We start from the raw sequence: 26,363 nt of genomic DNA, 5'->3' as shown, positions 1-26,363 counted from the left end.
CATATGTATGTGTTTCCTACAAAATTATATTTTGTTACATATTACAATGTTACATAATTATGCTGTAGCTAAAAAGAAAAGATTGAATTGCAATATATATTGATTTTGTAGGAGACAAATTTATGTAACACTAGTCAATATGTTTTACCTGGACATGTCTTGTCTGGGTATCTCTCAGAAACCTGCTTCTCTTTCACAAAGTGACAAGAGTGTGACCAGATCTTACTCAATGTGGTGCTCAGTCTGGAGAAAAAAGAGTAGAGGGCAGAAATCTGCTGGCAAGTCTACTGTTTCTACCACACTACTTCCCTTCCATTTTGGCTCAGTGCCAGTTGTAATGGAGATAATAAAATGTTTCCTGAGAACTGAGTATAACCAAAAATACTTTTGGTACTTTCCCAAGATTGAATAATCAGTTTAATAGATTCAATCCAACTCCTACTATTTAAATCTAGGTTTCCTTTCCTCTCCTAAGTCATAATTTACATATTTGGTGTAAAGTAGTCCATGATTCATGTTATTAGTGTGATTGCAAAAATTGCTTTTCAACTGAAAGTATCATGGATGCCCATTTTTACACTTGACATACAGGCAGCAAACTGACTAGAGAAGGGTTATGAATTGGCTATATTCCTGACTTAAGAGTTATTGTGAGCTATGCACTTTTCTGAACAACATAGAATTTTCTGACACTCTTGCCTTATTTTTCCTTTGTTAATCTTACTGAGATATCTCCTAATTCTTTTGCAGTGGTTGTTAGATATAAGTATCCCTGAGAACTGTTGTCCTTTTCCAGAAGATCTATCCACCCATATTCACAGTGTCTAGAGAACATAAGAAGAACGATAAGAATATACCAGCAATCTCCTTGGCTGCTGCATAAAGCTGCATTCTAAGCTACTGGTTCTGCCAAGGGGCATTTGCTGCCCCATTGATAGTGTAAAGGCTCTCCTTGAACCTCATTCTTGTCAACTGGCTTCTTTCTACAACTCAATAAATTATTTTGGATATTACCCAGGTTGTACAAATTCAGCTTTGATGATAATTGTTGTTATGCAATTTCGTGCCAATCCTACAAGATATTTTTGACAATATGGTACAGCCTACAGAAATCCATATCCAGATTTCCTTTGCTCTTTTGTTTTAATCATTTTAGTTTTCTGTAATTGTGGTATATCAAGACAAATATCACATAATATCATAGAGATTATATTATGATATGTTGATATTATGAAATAGAGATTAAAGAGATGAGACTTTGCAGGATTAATAATTTTGAGCTCTTTGTAAGCACTGTATTTTGGAATACAATCTACTTGATCTTCTTTTCCTTATTTCTTTGTCCAGATAGTAATGATCATTAGATATGTGCAGGTGAATCTCCCTAGTATTCAAGATAAATTTATAGAAAGTTTTATTTTAAAATACTTCTATCTGTACAGAATGAATTACTGATAGTGAGTCAGAAAGAACTGAGATTGAGATATATCTCAGACAAAGAGGAATGACTTTTGGTAGGAGATTGGGAGGGCTGATTATTAAATGTTCAGTGTGAGTAATTTGTCTTGGAAATTTATAAATGCTATAAATCAGGGTTTAATGTATTAATGTGATTAATTGCCTAGACTTAAAAAAGTAATAGATAAAATGATAATAATAACATAGATTAACCTTAAATGTTCATGTCTTTTCAAAGAACCTGTAGTTACTGGTACCTCTGCTCAGCCCTATATGGTCAAGTCTCTGAACTGTCAGTGCCCTAGTTAGCTATCTAAAAGCTTTAGACTACAAAGAAGATATTGGCAAGTACTGGCAGAGGGAGTCTCTTGACTTGGAGTTCCCTAAACCACAGAATCTTAGGTCTAATCTATTTCTTAAGGCTTAATTTATCAGACTTTTATGCCATTTTGGTTATACTCTAAGTGTCCTTATATCTCCAATCAAGATTCAATTGGGCATTTTGTGAAAGAGAGATGTATGAGGAGAAGGAAAAAAAAAATAGAATGATTAAAATTTACAATGGAATGGAGCCTAAATATTAGCATTTTTGAAAAGGGTTCAAAAATAAATTAAAACTAAATATATAGAGAGGAAAAGAGTACCAGGGGAAGGCTGAATGATAAAAGGAAGGTTATATTAAGAAAAGAAGTAGTGAGAAGCAAAACACTTTTGAAGAGGGACAGTTAAAAAGAAATAGAGAATAAAAATAAAATAAAACATAAGGAAATACACGGAAATCAAAACTATGAGTGCATTAATACACTCATAACAGAACAGATTATATAAAGAATCTAACAATATGTTGTTTATAAGAGGTACAACTGAAAGATACACACATGGAATTAAGACCTGGAGCACAATTTATTATGCTTCAACTTTAGTTAAAAAAAAGTACAGGTTTACCAATCATAATTTCAGATTAAGCAAAAGTTTAAAATATAGATTTAATTAACATATAGTAAGGGAAACTAAATTTTGGTAAAGATACTTTTGATAATGAAGCAATAACAAAAAATGTACAGCAAGTTTCATAAGTAAATGCCTCCTTTCTCAAATATGTAGAAAACTGAATTAAATTTAGAGGGAGAAAGAGCCATTCCTCAATTGATAAATGATCAAGGGATATGAACAGACTCTTTTCAGAAGAATTACTCAGTCAAATTCAATCAATAGTAAGATAAATAAAAAAGCTGATCATTAGAAAAATACAAATTAAAAAAACCTCTGAGATACCAATTCATAACAAAATATAACTATAAGAAAAATAAGAAAGGCTGGAGGGATATGAGATAAATACATATACTAATAAACTTTTTGTAAAGTAGTAAACTGGCCAAATCATCCTGCTTGAGTAATCATGATTGTGATGGGATACTGTTATGCTATGAGAAATGAGGAGAATGATTTCTAGGAAACATGACCTGTATTGACTAATGCGAAATGAAATGAGCCAAACGAGGAGATCACTGCACACAGTAACAGCAATATTGTAATAAAGATCAGCATGAAAAATTTAGCTACTCTGATCAACATAATGATCTAAAACAATTTGGAAAGACTCATGATGAAAACTACTATTCATCTGCAGAGAAAGAACTGATGAACAAATAAAAGTCTATTTTTCTAACTTTACCTATTTAGCTTTTTTGTGATATAGATAATACAGGAATGTGATTTATGTGAAACCCAATATGATTTGGGCATCATATTGTTTGCGTACTCAATAGATGAGTATTTGGAGGGAATGAGAAATTTTGGGTCAAAAAAATTAAAAACTGCTAATATAGAAATAAATGGAAACAAAAACAATAGGCCTATAAATTCAGGTAAAAAATAACCCTGATTTTCTGACTCCCAAAATCAATGAAATTAGGGAATTGATGGAGGAAATATTTTTAACTCACTTGTAAAAGCATTCCGTCAAGCTAGAAAGTGTGGAATCTGGCTGATTGAAGTAAAATTGGATGCTGGTATTTTCTGTTGTCTTTCCCTGACTTCTTGAAACTTGCCTGAACAGACTTCTTGGAGCACTGGAGGAGTACTGGAATGTACTAATAAATTTGTGGTACATGCAATAAAGTTATGAAAATTAAATGATAGGCCAATGTTTTCTGGAAGTATGTCTGGAAATGTGAAAGAAAAATGAAGTAAATGGCTAAAAGTCATTCTTTGATTAAAACTAATTGATTAAAAAATTGCTTTTCTAGATATGTGACATTCAGCTGGTCAAATCTTCAGGAAGAGGTGCAAACCTCAACATTAAGTCACATATAAGAGAAAAATTCTCCTGCTCATCATTCTATAAAAGGAGTGATGTATTTGTTTTCCTTTCACACATTCACCATATTTATTAAATATATTGAGTACTCTCTTAGACAATAAGACAAAATTTAAATTATTTACTACAGGTTGTAATCTAGTAGAAATTCATGGCAAATGGATGACTGTAATAGAAATAAAAATAACAGCCAATAAGTATTAGCATTTGTGTAGTTTTTTTGCATTTTATAGAGCACTTTATAATTTACTCATTTTTTTTTTACAATGATTCTCAGAGATAGTCACTATCCTCATCCTTATTGTAAAGATGGTAAACTAAGTGACTTACCCAATGCAATACAACTACTATGGCTAAGGCTGAATTTGAATTTAAAGCTTCTCTGTCTAGTGTTCTACATACTAAGTCATCTAGCATGAATAACATATCTATGTATTACCTTAAGGAATTACTGCAAAGTATTTTTCTGACAAGAATCCTTTTAGGTAGGTAGCATATAAATTTCCCCCCCCCCCCCACTTTATAGAAGAATAAACTAAAGACTGGTGAGTAGCTTGTCCCTGAAACAAATGTGTGACATCAGATTTCACTTGGGAGTTATTTCCATTATTGCAGTTGTCCCTCCATTAAGAGAATTTCTCCTGGCCTGCTATATTTGTTAAATCATGCCATTCGTTTATAAAAACATATCCATATTCATATCCAATCTTTTGCCAAGGTATATCCATATCACTTTTGTAAGATTTCTATAATATGTACTTTTCTTTCCCCTGATACTGTTAACATCCTGGTGGTACTAATTTATGTACTATCACAATAGTCTGGTTGGTCTGCTTGCCCCAAGTTCCTCATTCCTCCAGTGCATTCTCCATTAAATCACCAAAGTGATTCTTCTTAGGTAAAAGCCCTATCATGTCACCTCCCCAAAATTCCACTACCAAAATTCCACTGGCTCCCTATCATTTCTATGGTCAAATATAAAATCTTATATTTTGCAACTCTTTATAACCTAAGCACCCCTCCCCACCTTTTCAGTCTTCTTACAACCAGTATCCCCAAGTACTTTTTGATCAAGTTAAACTGACTCAAGGAGTCTCCTTACTGTTCCTTAAACAAGCTACTCCATCTCTTGGGAAAGGGAATTTTAATTATCTATTTCCAATGTATAGAATGCTTTCTCTTCATTCCCATCTTCTGGATTCCTTGACATCTTTTCAATCTCAGCTAAACTGTTTTTTTTTTTTTTTATTAAGAAACTTTTCCTAATCCCTCTTAATTGTAGTATTATCCCTCTGTTGATTATGTCCTATTTATTCTATATATAGCTTTTATATATGTTTGTTTACTTGTCTGTTCCCATTAAATTTTTATTATTATAACTTATTTTAACTTAAGTACAAAAAAATCATTGCTATATGTGCACAGAACAAAATAGATGATCCAATATAAAGCAATAAATTTCCATTTCAGGAAAATCTGTATAATAAACACTACACATTATTTTCATAGCTGTTCAACTTTTCTTTTCTTCCTTGAAGATTTTTTATTTTGTTCGCTGCTGGGCACTTTTTACTTTATTTTCTCCCCCTCCCTCCTTGGTTCCCCCCAAAAGGCTACAATTAGGCATGAATATATATAGCTATACACAGAGACATACATATGTACATATTACATATATACATACCTACACATATACCTACATTTATATCTTTAAACCTACACATATATACATACATACACATATATTTATCATACTTTCCTTGCTTTCACTTGTCATCTATTTCTTTGGAAGTGGGTAGCATTTTCTTTCATATTGTCAAGTTTTCCATGGTTTTCTAAATCGACCAGCTCATTTCCTAAAGTACAACAATTTCCCAACCCAATTACATTCTATCTGAGAGATTAAAGTTCCCACCCATTTTTTAGCATTCCTTCTATTAATGGTTACACAGGTTTTATTTATAAGTGAAAACCATTTTCTCATTAGAAAGGAGTACCATTTTTAACTTCATTATGCTCCTCTGAATATGAACTCTGATCTTTTCTATGCCCATAGTAACTATCTATGGTTGGATTCTTTTTCCCTTTGCTTTTTTTTTTTTTATTTCATTTTATTCTTAGCAGTTATATGTGTGATCAAGTTCTAGTCCTGAAGTATGGGAAATTATGCCCCAAGTCCCAGGGCTCTTCTTATTGTTCTTTTCTGAAGTCTGTCCAGGGGTTCAATCTTGGGCTCTTTCCACTCTTAAGCCACTGCCTAAGTCCCCAGTCACTTTGCATGTGATGTTGCTCTCTGCTGTCCCTCTGGTGGAAGTAAAACCAGGGACTCTGTTCACCTGGTGCCATCCTGTTCACAACCAGCCTGGTAATCATCCCTCCACTTCTGCACTCACCAGGTGTGTGGTAGCCCCTCCACCCCAGCTACAGCAGTCCAGCCCGGGATGTGTCAGGCTAGCATAGCTGTGCTTGGTATTCCTTGGTAATAAAAAGTTCTTCAAACTTCTACTCAGCAGTCAGATTCACACACTGTAGTCAAGTTGAAAGAAAGTTTCTAAGGCTGAGGTGGCCTCCCACCCCCAGCTTCTCCCAGGGCTTGTTGTTTCTAGATTTCACAGAGTTGGTCTGGAGGTGTTTACACTGCACTCAGACTGAACTTTTGCCCCAGGAGTTCAAGATTTTCCTGGACTCCTCTTAGGTTGGGTTAGAATGACTGATTACCTAGACTTTTGTTTATTTCCCCTTTGTTCTCCATTTCTTCTGAAGCAATGTTCTGCCTTTTTCTCTGGAGGAAATTTGGAAATCCAAAAGTTTTTTGACCTACTTCATTATCTTCCCAGCATCCCTTTGCCATTTGATTTGGACCCTGAGTATAAGGACTTTATTTTAACACAGTGACTAGAACATACAAGTATTTAACAAATGTATATTGAATGACTGACTAAATTGATAACCCAGAAATGGGTTCACACTTCTACATTATCAGAGACTTATATGATTAAAATACATGAGCTGTTGACCAAGGAGGAAAAAAACCATTTATGAATATTTCATTGCTAGACTATGAAAATAAAACAAGGAACAATATTATGCTTCAAGAGTCACTGATCTCATTAAAATAGCATGACTTATGATAAGAACACTTTTATTCCTTGGTTCAATGGCTCTTATAATGTTTTCTCAAGGGAAAAGCAAGAAGAATACCAAATTTCCAAAATACTAGAATATGTGACGCTTTTCCCCTCACTGACAATAGAATACTGCTTATTTCAGTGATGATTTTCTGATGATAGTAAAAATTATCTATTCACTTGTTCACAGCTAGATGAGCACACATATAATAGAAAGATGCAAAATGTTATTGAGTAGGTTACTCTAGTCACTATAATATGTTTAGCACTATCTGCATATACTGATTTGAGGAACACATAGAGAACATGGAATAATATGTTAATCCTTCTTGGCCCACTTGAATGTGCTTCTTATTATATGTAAATTATCTTTTCTATGGTACTGCTTTTGAGTCACTTACTCCTATATAATATAAGGATTGTTTCACTAAAGAATTCTTGTAATTGCCCTTATGATCTTGTTGGGTGAAAAAAATATATACAAAATTCACTAAGGAGAGAAATTCACTACAGGGAATTTAGCAAAGTGGATGTCTCACTTACTTCTTTGGGCTACAAGGTTAGAATTCAAACATAAAATTCAATGCAGTACAATAAATTTACATCATGAGTCTATTTTATAAAGGGAACAGAAAGATGTACAGAAAAGGAAAGAGACAAAGAGGAAGATTTTCTTACTATAATGTTAAATTAAATATACACCTTTAAAAACCACTATGTAATGGAGATTTAGATTTTCCCATACAATTTTATTAATTACTTGACATCATATAATATCATTTAATTACAATTACAAATTTAATAACAAATGCAATATAATAAGAAATAATCTATATAAGGCATTTTCTGTTTGAACTTTAGATAACATTCATGTAAAAGGAATACCTTCCCTGAAAAAAAAGCGTGTTAATAGTCAGAGGAGGAGAGGATGATAAGGGTATATAATGATGATTTGAGGACACATAGAGTACCAATAAAGACAGCAAACAAAGGAGACCGAAATGGAAATCACCAGTTTCAGAAGCTACTGTACTTGATAGACTATGAATGATAGTATCAATGCAATTTAATATAAAAAATCCCCTAAATAAATGTGACTTCAGGAAAAATATAAAATCAAATAATTATTGCCAACATACTCCCTAACTTTGAGATTGCTGTTAATGTATTTTTTATTTTTCTTTTGCAAGCCTATGAATCAGAGAGAAAAAAATCAACCTGCATTTAGGGTCACTAAATACAAGGGACCCCTATGCTCAAAATCAAAACTCAATGCTGTACAAGAAGCTTAGAACAGCATGCTGTGCCCCATGAGAAAAGCTTGACATTAAAAGCTACAAAAAAATAGGGAAAAGAAGAAAGAAAATGAACATTACAAGAAAAAGAAGCTTGACTATAGAAACTACTATGCTGAGAGAGAAGACCAAAACATCAGACACTAATTCAGAGGAGGACAAAATGCCTATAAATGAACCCTCAAAAGATGATATGAATTGGTCTCAAGTCCCAAAATCCTTCTGAAGAGTTCAGAAAGTGTTTCAAAACTCAAAGAACAGAGAAGAAAATATGGGGAAAGAAATGAGAAAACATCATCAGCTTGGAAAATGAAGAACAAAAATTAAAATGATTCCTTAAAAAATATAACTGGCCAAATAAAACAACAACAACAACACTGAAGAAATTAATTCCTTAAAATATACAACTGGCCAAATGCATTTACAAATCCCATAAAGAAAGCAATACCTTTAAAAATAGAATTCATTAAATTAAAAAAGAAATACAAAAGTCAACTAAAGGAAATCACATATTAAAAAATAGAACTGGGCAAATCAAAGCTAATGCTTCTAGGAGACATCAAGAATCAGTCAAACATAAAAGAATTTTTTAAAAAAGTGTAAAACACCTCACTAGAAAAACAACTCAACTTGAAAACTGGAAGATCTGGAGAGACAATTTAAAAACTTATTGGAATACCTGAAAGTCACAACCAAAAAAAGAATTTGGAAAGCATTTTTCAAGAAATAGTCAAAGAAAACTTCCTTGATATATTGGAGAACCAGCAGGTAAAAGATCATTAAAAGAACCCATCTATCATCTCCTGAAAAAAGATCTCAAAAGAAAACTCCAAGAAATATTTTGGCAAAATTCTGGAACTTTAAGGTCAATAAAAAAAATACTACAAGCTACCAGGAAAAAAAAAAGTCAAGTATTGAGAAACCACAGTCAAGATTACCCAGGATTTGGCATTTTCTATAGTGAAGGATGTGAAGGTCTGAAATACCATATTCCAGAAGGCAAAGGATCTTAGATTACAACTAAGAAGCATCTACCCATTGACCCTGAGCATCATCGTTCAGAAGAGGAGATGGACCTTCACTGAAATAGAGGATTTTTAATCATTTCTAATGCATGTAATGAATGCAACACCTTATTTTGGTGTGGGGTTGTAGGTCTATGCCAAGTTTCTGACATATTATTTTCTGCTTTTCCGAGCAATTTTTGTAAAAAGTGAGTTCTTATTATAGAAGCTGGAGTTTGGGGGTTTGTCAAATACTAGATTGGATTGTTTTGGGCCTAAATCATGTTTTATATATTTAATCTATTCCACTGATGCACCGCTACATTTCTTAGCTAGTAATAAATGGCTTTGATGACTGCTTCTTTATAATATAGTTTTATGCTTGATACTGCTAAACCACCATCCTTTGTATTTTTTTTCATAAATTCCCTTGATATTCTTGATCTTTTGTTCTTCCAGATGAATTTTGTTATTATTTTTTTCTAGCTCTATTAAATGATGTTTTGGTAGTTTTATTGGTATGGCACGGAACAAATAGACCAGTTTAGGCAGAATTGTCATTTTTATTATATTAACTTGGCCGAGCCATGAAAAATTAATATTTTTCTAATTGTTTAGATGTGACTTTATTTGTATGAGAAGTGTTTTATAATTATGTTCATATAATTCTTGGGTTTATCTTGGTAAATACATCCCCAGATATTTTAGTTTGTCTACAGTAACTTTAAATGGAATTTCTCTTTCTATCTGTTGCTGATGAGCTTTGTCAGTAATAGATAGAAATGCTGATTTGTGTGGGTTTATTTTTGTATCCTGCAACTTTGCTAAAGTTTTGAACTATTTTTAGTAAGTTTTTGGATGATTGTCAAGAATTCTCTAAATATATCATCATATCATCTTCAAAGAGTGATAGTTTTATTTCCTCCTTGGGGTTTTTTTGTGGGATCTTTTTCCCAAACTAATTGATGGATTCTCTCAGTCAGTATTTCCCCCTCTGTAGTTTTCCTTGATGATCTTTTAAAGAATGAGATCCAGGCTCTTTGTTTGGTCATGGCCTTCAGGTAGACTAATAATTTTTTAATTGTCTTTCTGGATCTGTTTTCCAGGTTAGCTATTTGCCAATGAAGTATTTCAAAGTTTCTTCTGTTGTTTCATTCTTTTTAGTTTTTTTTGATTGATTATTCATTCTCATAAAATCATTGAATGGATTATCTTCCATTTGTTTTGTTCTAGTTTTTAATGAGTGATTTTCTTCAGGTAACTTTTGTATCTCTTTTTTCATTTGATTAATTCTACTGTTTCAGGAGTTGTTTTCTTCATTTTTTTTCTTTCCTTCTCCAAGTTGTTGACTTTCTCATGCATACGTCTCATTTCCTTTGTATCCTTTTTTCTTCTATCTCTTTTATTTGCCTCTTAAAGTCTTTTATGAACATTTCTAAGAAGTCTTTTTGGGCTTGAAACCAATTTGTATCACTCTGAGATTTCTTCTGTGGACATTCTGTCCTTGTCTGAATTTGTTTTCTGTGGTCAAGGTTCTTTTCTATTTCTTATTTATTTTCTTTCTTTTTCCCTTGGTATTTCTTTGTGTTTTTTTTTCCTTTTATGATTGAGCTTTGCTCCTAGGTTAAAGGGGGTGTTGTCCCAAGCTTCCTGCTTTAAACTTGGCTTTGAACACTGGGAAGCTTTGTGGTTGTATGGGGTATCTTTGCTCGTTCTTTTTGGAAAACAGTCTGGTTTCCCAAAGTTTGCCTTGTGAACTATGACTGAAAGCTGCCCCAGTGATTTGCTCCTCTACTGAGATTCTACTGAACTAAGATTGAGTGTCTTAGTTTCTGATTTATTGTGATTAAGACTCTCTCACTGGCTTTCCCCAAAGTCTATCTGAGCAGGGATGAACACCTTTTTCACCCCAGTGATACTAACCTTTCTGGAAGCTTTTCCAGTGTATCTTAATTTGGAGAGTGATTTCATTCCATCACACTTTTGGTTTCATGTAGTTTTCCAGGGAAACTGGGAGAGTTCGAGCAGCTTCCTGACTTTATTCTGCCATCTTGGCTCCACTCATATCCACATTCCTAATTAAACTATATTTCATCTTAATTGGTTAAATAGAAAAATCTATACTAGTTGATATCATGGCTAGGCACTATGATGGTTAGTTCTGAATATTGAGGAATGGATATCAACATTTAAGGAGATCTACAAAAGTGTACAATATGTTACTATCATTGGTTTTGATTTATTCAATAATGTTTATTAATTACATGTGTTACAGTAATTGTATTGGTCTGATTTTCAAAAGACATGAAGTTAGAAAAGGTAGTACAGTATAAAAAATTCTCAATGGACTATCAACAATGATAGCTCAAAATGATTGACAAGTAAGTTAGGAAAAGAACAAAAATTATCCACTTGGGTTTTAAAGAATTAATTAAAAACCAAATGATATATGGCAATTGATGATAGGAGCTGTTATTTAAAAAAAGAAAGAATACAACTTCAAGCTCAATATGAAATAAAAATAAGATTAATTAGCAAAAATTTGTCTCAATTAATAGAACATTGAATAAATAATAAGAGATGGAGTAGTTTTACTTTCTTCTGCACTATTCAGACTTTATCTTTGGTATTGTATTTATTGTTGGATGACAGATTTTGAAGAAACTGACATATTGAAAAGCGGCAGGGATGAAACATGTAAATGAGTAAAAATGTTAATAAGTGAAGATTTTGAGCCCATGGAACAGAAGACATAATGAGAAATGACAACTATTTCCAAACATTTGAAAGGCTGCTTTTACAAGAAAATGTTTAATTTTATTATGTGTATTTTCTCCAGAACTAAGAGCAATGAATGAAAGCTAGAAGGAGGAAGATTTTGGCTAAATATAAAGAAATATAGTCTAAAAATTATAACTTTCTAGTGAAAAGGTTATTTTATGTAATGGCAAATTCCCCATTATTATGAATGTTCAGAGCAGGGATTGAATGGGTTTGTATATGATATTTAAGACATCCCCCTTTTGGAGGTGGAAAAAGATGGTCTTTTAAGACCCTTCCAAATATAAGAGAAGATGATATTATTCATTACACACAGATTCTGCTAAAATTTATTTTTCTGTCCTTTGAGAGATTACATGTAATAAAATAATTGCTATTATAAATACTCATTTAAAGAACAGCTATATATGTCAGATTTTGATATCAAGTTTTGATATATATGAGAATTTGGACTCTACACATAAAATTACGTTCTACTCTAAGAAATTGCAAGAGTGTTAATTATATATTTCTGAGTACACCATTATTATTCTCTGGGATAGTCTTATCAAGACCAGTATCACTCTATGAAAATTATAGGTGCCAAATTTGTGATCATCATGCTACTGCTCCTCTTACTCTCAGTTACCTATTAGTTCCTTCAGTTTCAAAAAGGAAGATGAATATTATTTCTCTCAACAATTATATGTTTAACTGTATTGGGATATGATGGGAAATTGGGAAACTTTCATTTTGCTCTTCTTGTTAAGGATATTAGTAACAATGGGCTTTTTTCTTATTATTTTTATTAACCACAAAACAACTTCACTAGTATCAGTGAAATATAAATTCAACTTAAGACATGATGAAGGACAATTTATTCATACTAATATAGAGATGTGGTGTTCTCTTCTTTTCTAAAATATGATGGTTCTGTCTGGGTGCAGGTTTCTTGGGGAGGTTTCCTGGAGGCAGCTTTAGTTTCAGTTCAGAGTAATAATTACCTCAAACGCCGCAGCCAGGGATTTAAGTACAGTCTTTTATTGTCTCTTTCAAAATAGCCCTGTTAGTTTTCTTAGAGGCCTTTCTCTCTGCTTGGTTCTAAGAGCTCTTGCAGCTTGTCCTTTGTCAGCTCCAGCTCCCTCTGAATCTTGGTTTTACTCCTCTGAATCCTTCATTCTGCCTGACTGCAGTCTCTAGCTTGTCAATCTTCCTAACTGACCCTACCTGAGACTGAGAGCTTCTTATCTATGATCTCTTAAAGGTGTGAACCCAAAGGTTGACTCCTCTTCTGAGAGAGTGAGATTATGGGAGGTATAAACTTGGATATCTCCCAACTTGTGAACTAATGTGTGAGCCAATGTGTAAACTCTCTTAAATGTGTGAGCTGTAATGTGTGAATTCTCCCAAAGGTGTGAACTCCAAAGGTGTAAACCCAAGCACATAAGCACTATTTCTATCAATTCCATTGAGTTAATACTAGGATTTTAACATCAAACCACTGTCAAATGATTAAATTACTTGCCTGCCAGACAATATTGAATAATGTTTTTACTCTTCCATTTTCACATTATCTTTTCTTGAATATTAGAATATGTTCAATACATAAATTGAAAGGCCATGAGACATACTAACATAATTGCTACAGTGATTGAACTTAGAGTCACTTTCCCCTAATTTCATCGTCAACTGGTAACAGCAGCACAATTATATGTAATTTATAAGCAAATATTAGGAATTAAAATAAGCTTTCTTTTATTTTAGATCACAGTTATAAAAGTGAAAATTAAAATGCTAAATATAATTTGTGTGTGTGTATAACTATGCATGTATATATGCAAGAAAATTTATATATGTATACTTCTTTGTGACAGATTATAGAAATTGAGGTTTCTCAATATTCTAAATACTTCCTTGTTCCAACAATATTCCCTACAAATTCTAAGTTTGTTTTATAAAGCTCCATATTTCTCTGAAAAACTCATATGAAAAAGAGGCAAGGATAAACATAGCCTCTTCTCATTACCTCCATTTCCTTCTAGGATCATTTCTTTGAACTGACTTGAAATAGAATAATTAGAGAAATCTAGAAGAGAATGATCTATTATGAATGCTAGAAAAACAGAGTGGATGAAAAACCCACATTGATCAAATTATAAGTAATTAAATGAATGATTGATTGAATTAACCAACCCTTGCATAATGTTGGAGGGGAATTCTACTTTTGGATAATAAAATGAAGCAGTAATTGAAAAGTAGAGTGGGCTGAATATCATTTGAGAAATTGTAGGGCTCACAGTAATTAAAAACCTCCTACTGTCAGAAAAGAAAATACAATATTGATATATCCTTTGTGATATTACATAATAGATCACGGAACATTATAATCTATAGGATAAATTTTAAAAATAACATAACGAACATTAAGAAAACTTAATTGCCATCATAATTAACAACTAATCTTTAGTAAGTATCTGCTACATAAAGAGAAGTATTAGGTAATAGAGAAGATATGTGGTTTATATAAAATTACATTCTTATCCTTAAGAAACATTATCCAACAGAGGGACATAGTTAATAAGCATGGATTTGATACACAATTTAAACCCATATGTTCTTAACAGAAGAAAAAATGTATTTTATGGGATTTAAAGAGAATATTGGGAAGATTTTTTCCACATCATTTTTGTTGAAATATTAATATTCAAAGAAACAATTTAAATTGCAAGGGACCTTAAAATGCAAGGGACCAGTCACAAAAATAGATTTTAGTCTAATCTATATTTTAAAAGTGGTCATTTGGATTCTGCTTCAACACTTCAGTGAGAGAAAATTCAATATATCTTGAGTCATAACATGCCATTTTAGATTTTAATCTGGAAAAATTCTAAAAGTAGAAATTAGAGTAAATCTCTTTTTCCTTTCAAAGCCCGGTTTTCTTTAATTTGTTGCTTCCATTTTTTAAATTTCAAATCATTCATTAATTACTTCCTTTCTGGTATCCAAATTTCTCCTCCATTGCCCTTTACAAAGTTTCTTGTGATCCTTTACTTAATCCAAAGGCTTTTCAACTCTCAATCAATCTGAAATTTCTAATATTTTTTATTACTTCCTTCACTGGGATAGTCTTACTTTGGTTTTTATAATATTCTCTTGCTCTCATTACATTTGCAGAAATAGCCCACTCTTAGCGATAGTGACAAACTCCTCTGCCTTTAAATCTTATCCACACATAATAGCTTTTTCAAAATATGTCAGAGTTCAAACATCATTGAAGCAATTTGAAACAAAGACTGTCTACACTGCGGTCTGCAAACTGAATCTCTAATGTGGATGATTTTGACCTTGTCTCTGGGCACAGACCAGGACCCTGTCTATCTTTGACTCAGGATTCTGCTTATTCTTGTTAAAGTGACTGTCTCTGGCTTTGATATTGGACTTCCTGGGCTTTTTGAGTAAAGTATTTCCCAGCAATGGAGCTCTTTCCTACTCCCCCTTCCTGAGTCCAAGAACTGATTTCTATTATATTTTCTAGCATGTTTCCATGATGATGTTTTTGTTGTTGTTGTTGTTGTTGATGATGATGATGGTGAATGAAAAACACTAAAGCTGTAATTTCATTCTTAGAAAAAAACTGCTAATTGATGATATTCTATCAAAGTCAGTTGGCAACTACTGGAAAATTTGTAGATTATTGGTTAGACCACTTAGGGTTTAAGAAATTACCAGGATCAGACAATTAGTGTATTTAAGAGATAAGAATTCAAATCAGTTTTTCCTGGCTCTGAGGCCCTTACTATCTGTTTTTGATTACCTATTGACCCTTGAAGTCTTTTTTTTTTTTCTTCCCTTCACAGTATTCTCATAAGTAAGTTTATGGATTTGATAGTCAATGAATGTTACCCCCTTGCATCATCATGTGTAGTTCCCTGTAGACTGTGATAGATATCTCAGGTTAATAATCAAGAATCATTTACTAAGTTTCAGTAACTTTGAAAAGTGTTGGATCCTTTGCTAAGTTATGGACGATCCAATATCAAATTTGGTCAAGCAAATCACTCTTCAAGGTGGGTTCCTCACTGGCTACAGTTACAGGAGCTGCCAATTCTGATTGCTGAAGGGGCAATCATCCAGAATGCACAAATTTATGAAATAGACAATTTTATCATATAACATTCCAGCACATATTTAGGAAAGAACAAACACAAATGAGAAAAAAAGGAAGGCATAAATTTAAAAGACACATGGTTGCCAGGAAGAAGATAAAGTCTGATGTTTCTGCCCTACTTGATAACTTATAGAATTTCTCTTCACTTATTAACCTCTGTGAAGATAGATAAAAGAGAGAAAATGATAGCAATTATCACAATAACAATAATGAAAATGATAACTTTAATTTGCATAGTTCTTTAAAGTTTGAAAGATACCTTTTATAAATTATCTAACTTGTTTGTATAACAAGCCATTTGTAGAGTGGTATGGGTTATATCAAAATTAGAGGTATATTAACATCTTCATTTCTTCAGTAATAAATCAATATCTTAAAACTTGAACTCCTTTACAATGTCCAAACCTTCAGCCAATGCTCCAAGACTGAAAGCACTATTTATGTAATTACCAGAAAATTAGGTTATTAAATTGTTTCTAATTATGTGAGAGAGAATTTAATTCTATAATACTGTCATTTTCCCAGAAAGTATATGACTATCCATTCATAGGGTTCCTATACACTGAAACAAAATAAAATGAATTCTATCTTTCATCAATGTAAAATCTAATAACTCAACTCACCAGTGGATGAGACCAGTGACCAAAGACAAAAAAATGCATAATTCATGCCACTAATATATTTTTATAATCTGAACAAGAAAACTTTTTCCTTTCATAATATTCTTGTTAACAAGTCAGTTGTTGAAAAGAAGACTGATATTTCCTTACTCTTTTTTATTATTATTATCTTACTTGTTGGCAAATCAATCAGCTATCCTTAGTAATTGTCTCTTTTCTCTAGACTATAACTTTTCCAGCAACTCTGAAAAGGAAAACTTTCTTTAGAGATACATTGGGTGGGGCAGTATTTGACATTCTCATGTAAGAATCTGGAGCCAAGTATATGAAATTGTCAGACAGCCGGAGAAAAGCCATTTCTGGCTCTGTACACAAATCAAAATAAATGATACTTATAGGGCAACAAATGAAAAAAGCAAAAAATCCTTGGTTTTCACGTTACAAGTAGTTGCATTACTAAGGAATTACTGTATGCAAGAAACTCAAAGGACAATTAACCAAAAATTTTGGTTTCCAAATTTATTTGTACAGAGAATATTATAATATTGTTAGTTGTGGAGTGATGACAGTATACTTGGCAAAGCATAAGCCATTGGAGATGGCAGAGTTCCTGCACTAATGATTTACTATTGAAATTGCACAGACACAGAAATTAAGATGTAAACCTCTCCAGATGAGAATACAGTGGGATCTCAGAGGTGTGATATTCCTGCTAATTTTCCTCCTTTTTCACAAGAGATGATTTATGTATCATCAAGTTTTCAGAGCTGAAATAAATAATCTTTGGAAGGAAGCTAATGTTACAGACTAATGAAATTGAATAGTTTGATGGTAATAATAATAATACTTAATAATAATGTCTCAAGGAATTGAGAAATGCCTCTTCAATGAATATCTTCTTTATATTTCTATCCTTTATCTCATTAAGAAATCATCTATTTTTTAGGAAATATCAAAGCAAATTGGAAAGAATCCCTAAAAAAATACTAAAACACTATACACATAATAGTAGTAAATAGGCATTTGTTTAATTGAATTGATGGAACACAATTAACAAAACACATATTTTAGTATTAAGAATTTTCAATTATGGAAATAGCTGATATTTATACAGTGCTTTAAGATTTTTAAAAACATTTTACATGAGTTATATTATTTGTACAACAACCTTAGAAGTTAAGAGTAAAGTTATAATTATTCTCAATTTACTCATCAGGAAATTGAGGCTGAATGAGATTATGTTACTTGGAGATAATCACAGATAGTAAAAAAATAACAAAATAGAATTTGGATTTAGCAATTCTATCAGCAGCATGGCATATTGAATAGAATGCTTTTTATCAATATGGAGGTCTGATGTTTCATTTATTAAATATATATTCAGTTTCAAAACTTTTGGTCTGTTTCACTTCGCTCTAAAACTTTATGGATTAAACACTACAAGTATTTTTATTCTTAATTTACAGATGAAATATCTTAGGTCACTAGTTTCTCTACTTCATCCAGGGGCAGGATTTGGGTTGTTTACCCCAAATAAACTTGTTAGCAAGGTAGTACAAGTAATTACTTCCATTTCACAAATTAGTAAACAGAAAATCAAAATGACTTGGCCAAGGTATCACAATAAGGAAATCTCTAAACCAGGATTTGATTATGTACATAATGTCTAGTATTAAGTAATTATTTAATAAATGTTATAATAATGAATGTATTTTACTTTCACATTCATTGTTCTTTTCATTTTAGTGCCATACTTGATCTCACCATAAAAGTAGGCTCTACTATGTATTGAGTGTTAGAAGACTCTGAATTATATTTCACTGTGATTTTTCTTTTTACGGGGAAAAAAATCTTTTTATATGTCTAACTAAATTAGGGCCTAATGAATAACCTGTTATCCTTTTGTTCTTTTTCATTTGAAAATTGGAACAAATACATTGAAAGTGATAATAAAGTTGTGTCCAATTAGTATTTTATTCTAAGTCCTTTAGATAATCCTCTTTGGTACTGAGACAAGGAAAATATGCAAGGTTACTAAACCACAGCTGGGAAATAGATCTAGAAAGACAACTCCCAGACACTGAATCCAAATACGGATTATATTATTATACATTTATGTTTTCAGAATTTAAGAGCAGAAAGGTATACTTTACCTTTTAATATTTCTCACATGATTTTCTGCCTTTTTTCAATCACAGAGAATAGAATGAGAATAAGAGAAGAAATCTGAATAAAAGATGTTCCACTCACTTAAGTATAGATCACTTTTTCTGTTGAGATAACATTGCATACGGTAGGCATTACACAGTATGTCATTTCTCCAAAGCTATGGTTTCCAGAGGGATAGGAAGAAGACCATTTCAAAGAAATAGTCTATTAAATTTAAAATTACTAACAGGAGTTAATTTTTAAAAGAGAGTTTAAAAAATTTACATCACTTGTGGTAAAAATGGATATGTACTTTTCTCTTAATTATTTTAAATGTTTTTTTAATTTTTAAAGTTTATATATATATATATATATATATATATACACTTCTATATTTGAGGAGAATAAGGGAAGATTAAATTTAAAGAAAATATGTTAAAGGAGATAATTCCAGGAAGATGGCAAAGTAGGTCAGAAAATTCCAAGCTTTTCAGATTTCTCTCACAAACAGAACAAAATTTTGCCTCTGGGAAAATGTAGAGGGGTAAAAAGTAAATAATACTTGGGGCAGAATAGGGGTTCTCCTGGCACAAACTGAGAAAATCCAAAAAACAAAAAGACCCAAGAATCATTACTGGCATTTAATAGATAGGAAGTGTTAACACCTCCAGGCTAGCTCTATAGAAATAGCAAGCAGGAAACCCTGAGGCTAACTGATTTAGGAGGTAGCCTCAGCCCAACCACAGAAACTTTCACCTTCAGGACACCAGGGGAGTTGGGGGATTTGAATCACAGAAGACTGAAGGAAACTCTCCTGATTAGAAATTTCAGGCCCAGCTGTGCTGCAGAGAAGGCCCTAAGCAAGAAGGAACCAGAACTCCTGGAGAGTACAAAAGCAGTGGAGCAAGGAAGCTGCTGGTTATGGGCACTTTCAAGAGGATGAAGCTTTTGGTTTAGGATTCCAGGCCAGAGAGGAGACCTAAAGTGAAGCCAGAAGCACTATCTCCCTCACTACTGGATTAGAGGTGCTTACATTAATGGTTCTCATTTTAAAAAACAACAAACAGGCAATTGTTAACACTGTAAAGTTACCTATGTATATAACCTGTAAATAAAAGGCTATTAAATAAAAAACAAAAAACAAAAAACAAAAAAAAACAGGCAAATAAGAAGGAACCCAATTATAGAAACTTGGTATGGGAATAGAGGAGATCAGAGTTCATTTTCAGAGGAGGGTGCTGAACTTTAAAATAAATCCTTTTCTACCCCAAAGAGTAACATTAAATGACTTACCTACCTAGAAAAAAAATTATAAAAAAAACTCAAAAAATCAAGTGAGAAAAACTGAGAAAAAACGAAAACATATATAAAATCATCCAAAAAAAGGTTATGAAAAGAAAGTCAACCAACAAGAAAAGGAGATCCAGAATCTTTAAAAAAAAAAAAAAAAAAAAGAAAGAAAGAAAGAAAGAAAGAAAGAAAGAAAGAAAAGAAAAAAGAAAGAAAGAAAAAATTCTTTGAAATTTAGAATTGGATGGGGGAAACCCATAAAGATGTAAGAGATAAAGAAATAACAAAACAAAATATAAAGAATGAAAGATTAGAAGAGAATGGGGACTATCTTAGAATAAAAACCACAGATCTAAAGAACAGATCAAGAAGAAAAGACATAAGAATAATTGGACTACCTGAGAATTATAACCAGAAAAAGAACCGTGAAACAATAATGCAAGAAATAATCAAATTATCCTGATGTGATAGAACAAGAGGGAAAAGTAGAAATACAAAAATAATAAAAAATCTAGTATTATCCCTTCAAAGAAATCCTACAAGGAAAACACATGGGGACATTATTGTTAAATTTCAAAAGCCTAAGATCAAAGAGAAAATTTTACTAGAAAGAAACAAACAAAACAAAACAATTAAAACATGCAGAAGCTTCAATTAGAATTGTATAGAATTTATCAGCAGCTACAATAAAAGATCACAAAACCTGAAATAATATATATTGACATTCAAAAGAACTGGGCCTGCAACCAAAATATCATATCCAGCAAAACTAAGCATAATAATGAATGAAAAAGTAGATGATCAATGAATTCAAAGATTTTCTGGATGTTGCTTCAATGTCTAAACTCAAAAGAAAATTTAACAAATAAGAGCCAGCATTAAAGAAACCCAACAATGACAAAATGGTTTTTAATATGGAAAAGTAAACATTATGTCTAAGATTGACTTCAGTAATTGAGTGTTGTTCAAAAGAAAGATTAGGGCAGAGCTGAGTGTGATCTGACTTTCAAAAGCAAAACTGTCTAGGAAAAGATTTTAAAAAAGTAATTATGTTATATTACTGAGGAGTAGAAGAACAAATGATACAAAGGCAATATACTGGGGAGGGCTGGTAGTTCTGAACACTTACATTAAATTTTTGATTTCCTTCACAAGCTAATTGTACAATATTTCAGAGTCTGATTCTTTTTGTACAGCAAAATAACGTTTTGGTCATGTATACTTATTGTGTATCTAATTTATATATTTTAATGTATTTAACATCTACTGGTCATCCTGCCATCTGGGGGAGGGGGTGGGGGGGTAAGCGGTGAAAAATTGGAACAAGAGGTTTGGCAATTGTTAATGCTGTAAAGTTACCCATGCATATAACCTGTAAATAAAAGGCTATTAAATAAAAAATAAAAAAAAAAAGAATCGGTTAAATAGGAAATAATGCATACAAACATAATATATCTACATATATACATCTATGTATGGGTATGTAAGTATGGGTGTACGTGTGTCTCTGTGTGTGTCCCATGAAGGGTATAGCACCCTCTAAAATCTATAAAGAAATAAGATTTACTACAATGAGACATGTGTAGATTAATGGGAAAGGGATAAAGAAGGAGAAAAAGGGTTGTATAGGATAAGGTAAGGTACAAAAGGGGGTTTAGATTAATATCAGGGGGATAAGGTATGTAGATTAATGGGAATATGACAGAGAGGGAGAGAAAGGATGGGGGGTGAAGATAAGGAAGGGATCAATAGATGGCTGGGGGGAAAGGGAGAATTTTAAGTAATAGCTGGGCAAGTTAAGGAATAGATCTAAAGCAGAAGAGTTATAAGAGGAATATACAAACAATAATAAGGATCAGGTGTAGAACTTATTAGAAAAAAAAAGTAGGACTAATAATCATTGATTTCAAAGTCAAACAAAGATTCAATCAAGAGAAAAATCTATATTTTATGTCATATTAATATTGTATCAGATGTGTCTACATATGAGTAAACACATGTATATATGTATACAAATACCTACACATATAGGTATGGATATATAAGGGAAGGGAAGGGAAAGGAGGGGAAGGGGAAAGAAGGGGAAGGGGACTATAAGGAAGGGGAGGATAGAGGAAGAAGGGGGGAAAAATGTAGCTATAATTTTCAAAAACTATGCTAGGGCTTTCCGAACCTCCTAGAAAATTTAATTGTTATAACATTTAAAGACAGAGACAGAGACAGACAGAGAGACAGAGAGGCAGGAAAGAGGCAAAGAGAGAACTATAAGCCATGAAATGGAAACAAACACAAAATAACAGAAAGTTTATCTTGTGAAACTTAAAAAAAAAACAAAATGAACATAGTCCCAATAAGATTATACACATAAATATCTTTTCTCACACCCATTCTCTTTAGAAAGCTAAGAGGTTAATGTATATGAACCATTTTATATCCCTTTATATATTTTATATATGTGGATCAATTTTGCAGGATTCCCCACAACCTCCATATTTTCCTTACTTTAAAATACATTATTTATTATGTAAGATAACATTTTGAAAAACAGGAAGAAAAGTGATATAGCAAGAAATTTAGCTGTTGTATAAACAAAAGAGACTGATTATAATATATATTTTTTAAAAAGAATAGAGATTGGGATGTCAACTAACTTTATCTAGTTATCTTTGATTTTCTCTGTATTTATCTTACATTTATTTTTACTTCAGGATATATTATGCATATTCCCATTTTTGTTTTTGTTTTATTAATTACATCCTTTAGTTGAATAACCTCAGTAATCAAGATAGCATAATTGAAATGTATTACATATGAATTAAGAACACAAAAGAGAACAATAGAATCTATTGTGGATTAAATGGTTCAAAAATAGCATTAAAGTGCTGACTCTAATTTGCCACCACTTTGGAACATTAGCAAAAAGCTTTCAAGTCTAAAATATTTGGACCTATGCATATAAACTTTCAGGATACACATAAGGAAAAACAAAAACAAAAACAAAAAACAACTTTGTACCTCAGGCTTTTAGATCCATGATCCACACCAAACATATACTTATCCTATTTAAGTGGCACATATTAATGGGTCTGGGGCAACTCAGTTGTTTTACAACCCATGTTAAGTTTAATTAGATGACAATTTCTTAACAGAATTCTACTGAAGCAACTTCTTGTTGGCATGAAGGCGATGATGGGGCCCCAATGTGAAGCTAATGAAGTTCAAAATCTAGCATATCATATATATATATATATATATATATATATATATATATATATATATATATATACAAGTAAAGATTCAGTGAAAGCAGATCATCCAAAGACAGACAGTTTGGACTGGGTTCATTACCAGATTGGCCATCAAGTGATAAACATTTGGGTTCAGAGAAATAAATTTTCTCTTAAGGAAGTTGAGATATTCTTTTTTCAATGGAAGGGATTACTTATATCAAATTAATTATTAACATTTTGAATTACTGAATTATACAAAATAGTATCAAAGGCAAAATATATTGTAATATATGGACTGTCTCATGATAATAAATAGTGTTTATGGAGCAATTATGATTTGTACAGAACACTATATATTTCATTTCATCTTTACAACAACCCTGTGATGTAAGTGCTATTACTGTTCCCATTTTGGAGATGAGAAAACTAATACTAAAAGCAGGTATCTGACTTGTCAAGGATTACATAGCTAGTATGTAGGTAATGCAATGATTGGCTCAGGTTCTAATCAAAACTGTGTAATAAAGAGACTATTATTATTATTGGTGAAAATCTTTATTAATTTTATCCTTAGATGTGATATTAAAAATATAATGCTCCAATAATATTATCTTAAGGATAATAATAATATGAATTGTTGGATGAATCAGGGATTTGGGTCCATGTGAATAAACACACTAGTATATTCCTGACAAAAACCACTGAAGAAAATGACATCAAGATGAGTGAAAAATGTATAGTCAATGAGATCACATCAGGATATAGAGAAATTTAATGAAATTTCCAACAACCACAGTGGAACTGTGAAGATGAATTCAATGGGAAAGGAATATATGAATAAATATGGAACCCTCATGTAAATTGTGCTACTTTCATGGAAGATACAGACAGGATCTCAGAAAAGCAAATGATTTCTCATATTCCATAGTGATAAGGAAAATTCAGAAATGCCATCAGGAGACAGGACATGCAAAGTGGTAAAAAGAAGATGGGAGCATAAGTATTGGTCTTTCCCTTCTGAGGGTTAACAAGATTTGTCGATATCAGCCTAATGACATTTTTAGTCCTGACATTTATAGATAGACAATAGTCTGATGCCCATGGATAACCAGCTAATTTAAATTAACTTCTCAAATCAAAGCTGCATTCTTCCCAAGTACATGAAAGGTCTCTGAGGAAGAGTGATTTAAATTTAAGGTAAAATGATACTAAAACACAAAGGAAAAGAACCGACATAGAAGAAAAGACATCCTGAACCATTTTTTTCATGTTTTAGTCCTTATGAAATTCCCCTTAGATGTAGCTCTCTGGTGGGATTCCTTGATTAGTGCATTTCTAGAATCCTTATTAATTATTTTTTCTGCCACAGGAAAGTTACACTACCTGAAGCTACTTCTTCTCTTGAATAGTTATATTGCTATATCCATCTGTTTGTCTATATTTGTCTACTGTGGGTATTTCTCAGTTCCTATGTTGTACATTATCTCCTGCTAGTTCATTCTGTTCTATCATATGACATTTGAATGGAGGAGAGAAGCAAGGAAAGACAAACTCTTTCCTTGTATTAAGTATAGTTTCTTCTCCTGGCATTGGTTTTAAATTTAATCCTCAGTGTCTGAAATGAAAACTTCCACTCTTAGACTCTTATAGAATACAAAATAACTAAAATCTCTTTTCTATTTTATATTCCAAGAGGCTTAATTAGCTTGTGTAATTAAGCAGGCATGCTTTTTTTTCCCCTCTTGACCCAATTCAGAAGGTTCACAACACACAGTATACACAATTTTTTGTTTGATCAATTGTAAAGAGCAGAGATCTCATTTGATAAATATTTCAAGGTATAAAACATTCTGTTAATTAATGTGTGAAGTGGGTGTGGGGGAGTATGGGAGAAATTCCATACTTCCCATTTGCATAAAAACTTACAAAAATGATCAATAAAATTTTAAACTCGAAAAGTTGGAAGAAAATGATCCATAAATAGCCACTTAATTACATACCATAAAGAAAAATAAATATGAACAAAAGGAAAACCATTGTCAGCAGAGATACCAGTATTTAGCAGGCAACAATATACAAGACAATAATATCCTCATTATTTCAGGTATCAAAATAAAACTTCTACATATGGGAAAAAATAAAATAAATGGAAATCTTAATATAAGAATATATATATATATATATGTACATATATATAGCTTTATATGTGTTATTGAAATATGATGAGATTTAGTCACTAGAATAGTATATTGAAATAATACAAATATTCAACATGTAAAGAATAAATAAAATGAGAAGCAGAGTAGTGTTGTATAACAAGAAGTTTTAATTGCTATGTTGAAATCTTTTAACTGATGAGAGAAATCACAGTGGAAGGAAGCAAGGAAAGAATAAAGAAAGCAAGGACACAAGAATTTATCAAGAGGCTAATATGTACTAGTCACTATAAATATCACAGCAACCTTGGAAGATAGTTGCTATTTTTACAGTTTTGAAAATTAAGACAGAGAGAGGTCACAATTCAGTAAGTCTCTGAAGCTGAACTGATCAATTGTACAAAGCAGAGATCTCATTTGATAAATATTTCAGGGTATAAAACATTATGTTAATTAATGTGTGTAGTGGTGTTGGGGTGTGTGGGGGGGAATTCCATACTTTCTCACATCTTCTTGACGCCAGATGCAACAATCTATCCTCTATGCCATATTGAAGATTATTTGGTGAAAGAATATTGAATAAAAAATAGTTGTTATATAGTATGCTATAAACAATTCATAAAGAAGGAAAATATTTTTAATTTTAAGCACAAATCTCATATATGACATATTAATGGTCCTGGGCTTTAATTTCCAAAATATTTGCTATATTTCTCTCAAGTATCATTCCCTTCTTCACATTATCATCCATTTTTTGTCTCAGTCTACTTTTACTACCTCTTTTCC

The sequence above is a fragment of the Sarcophilus harrisii genome, chromosome 1 (genome assembly GCF_902635505.1).
Source record: "Sarcophilus harrisii chromosome 1, mSarHar1.11, whole genome shotgun sequence".
Classification (NCBI taxonomy): Eukaryota; Metazoa; Chordata; class Mammalia; order Dasyuromorphia; family Dasyuridae; genus Sarcophilus; species Sarcophilus harrisii.
The sequence above is the reverse complement of the archived record's forward strand: the minus strand, read 5'-3'. Positions refer to the sequence as shown.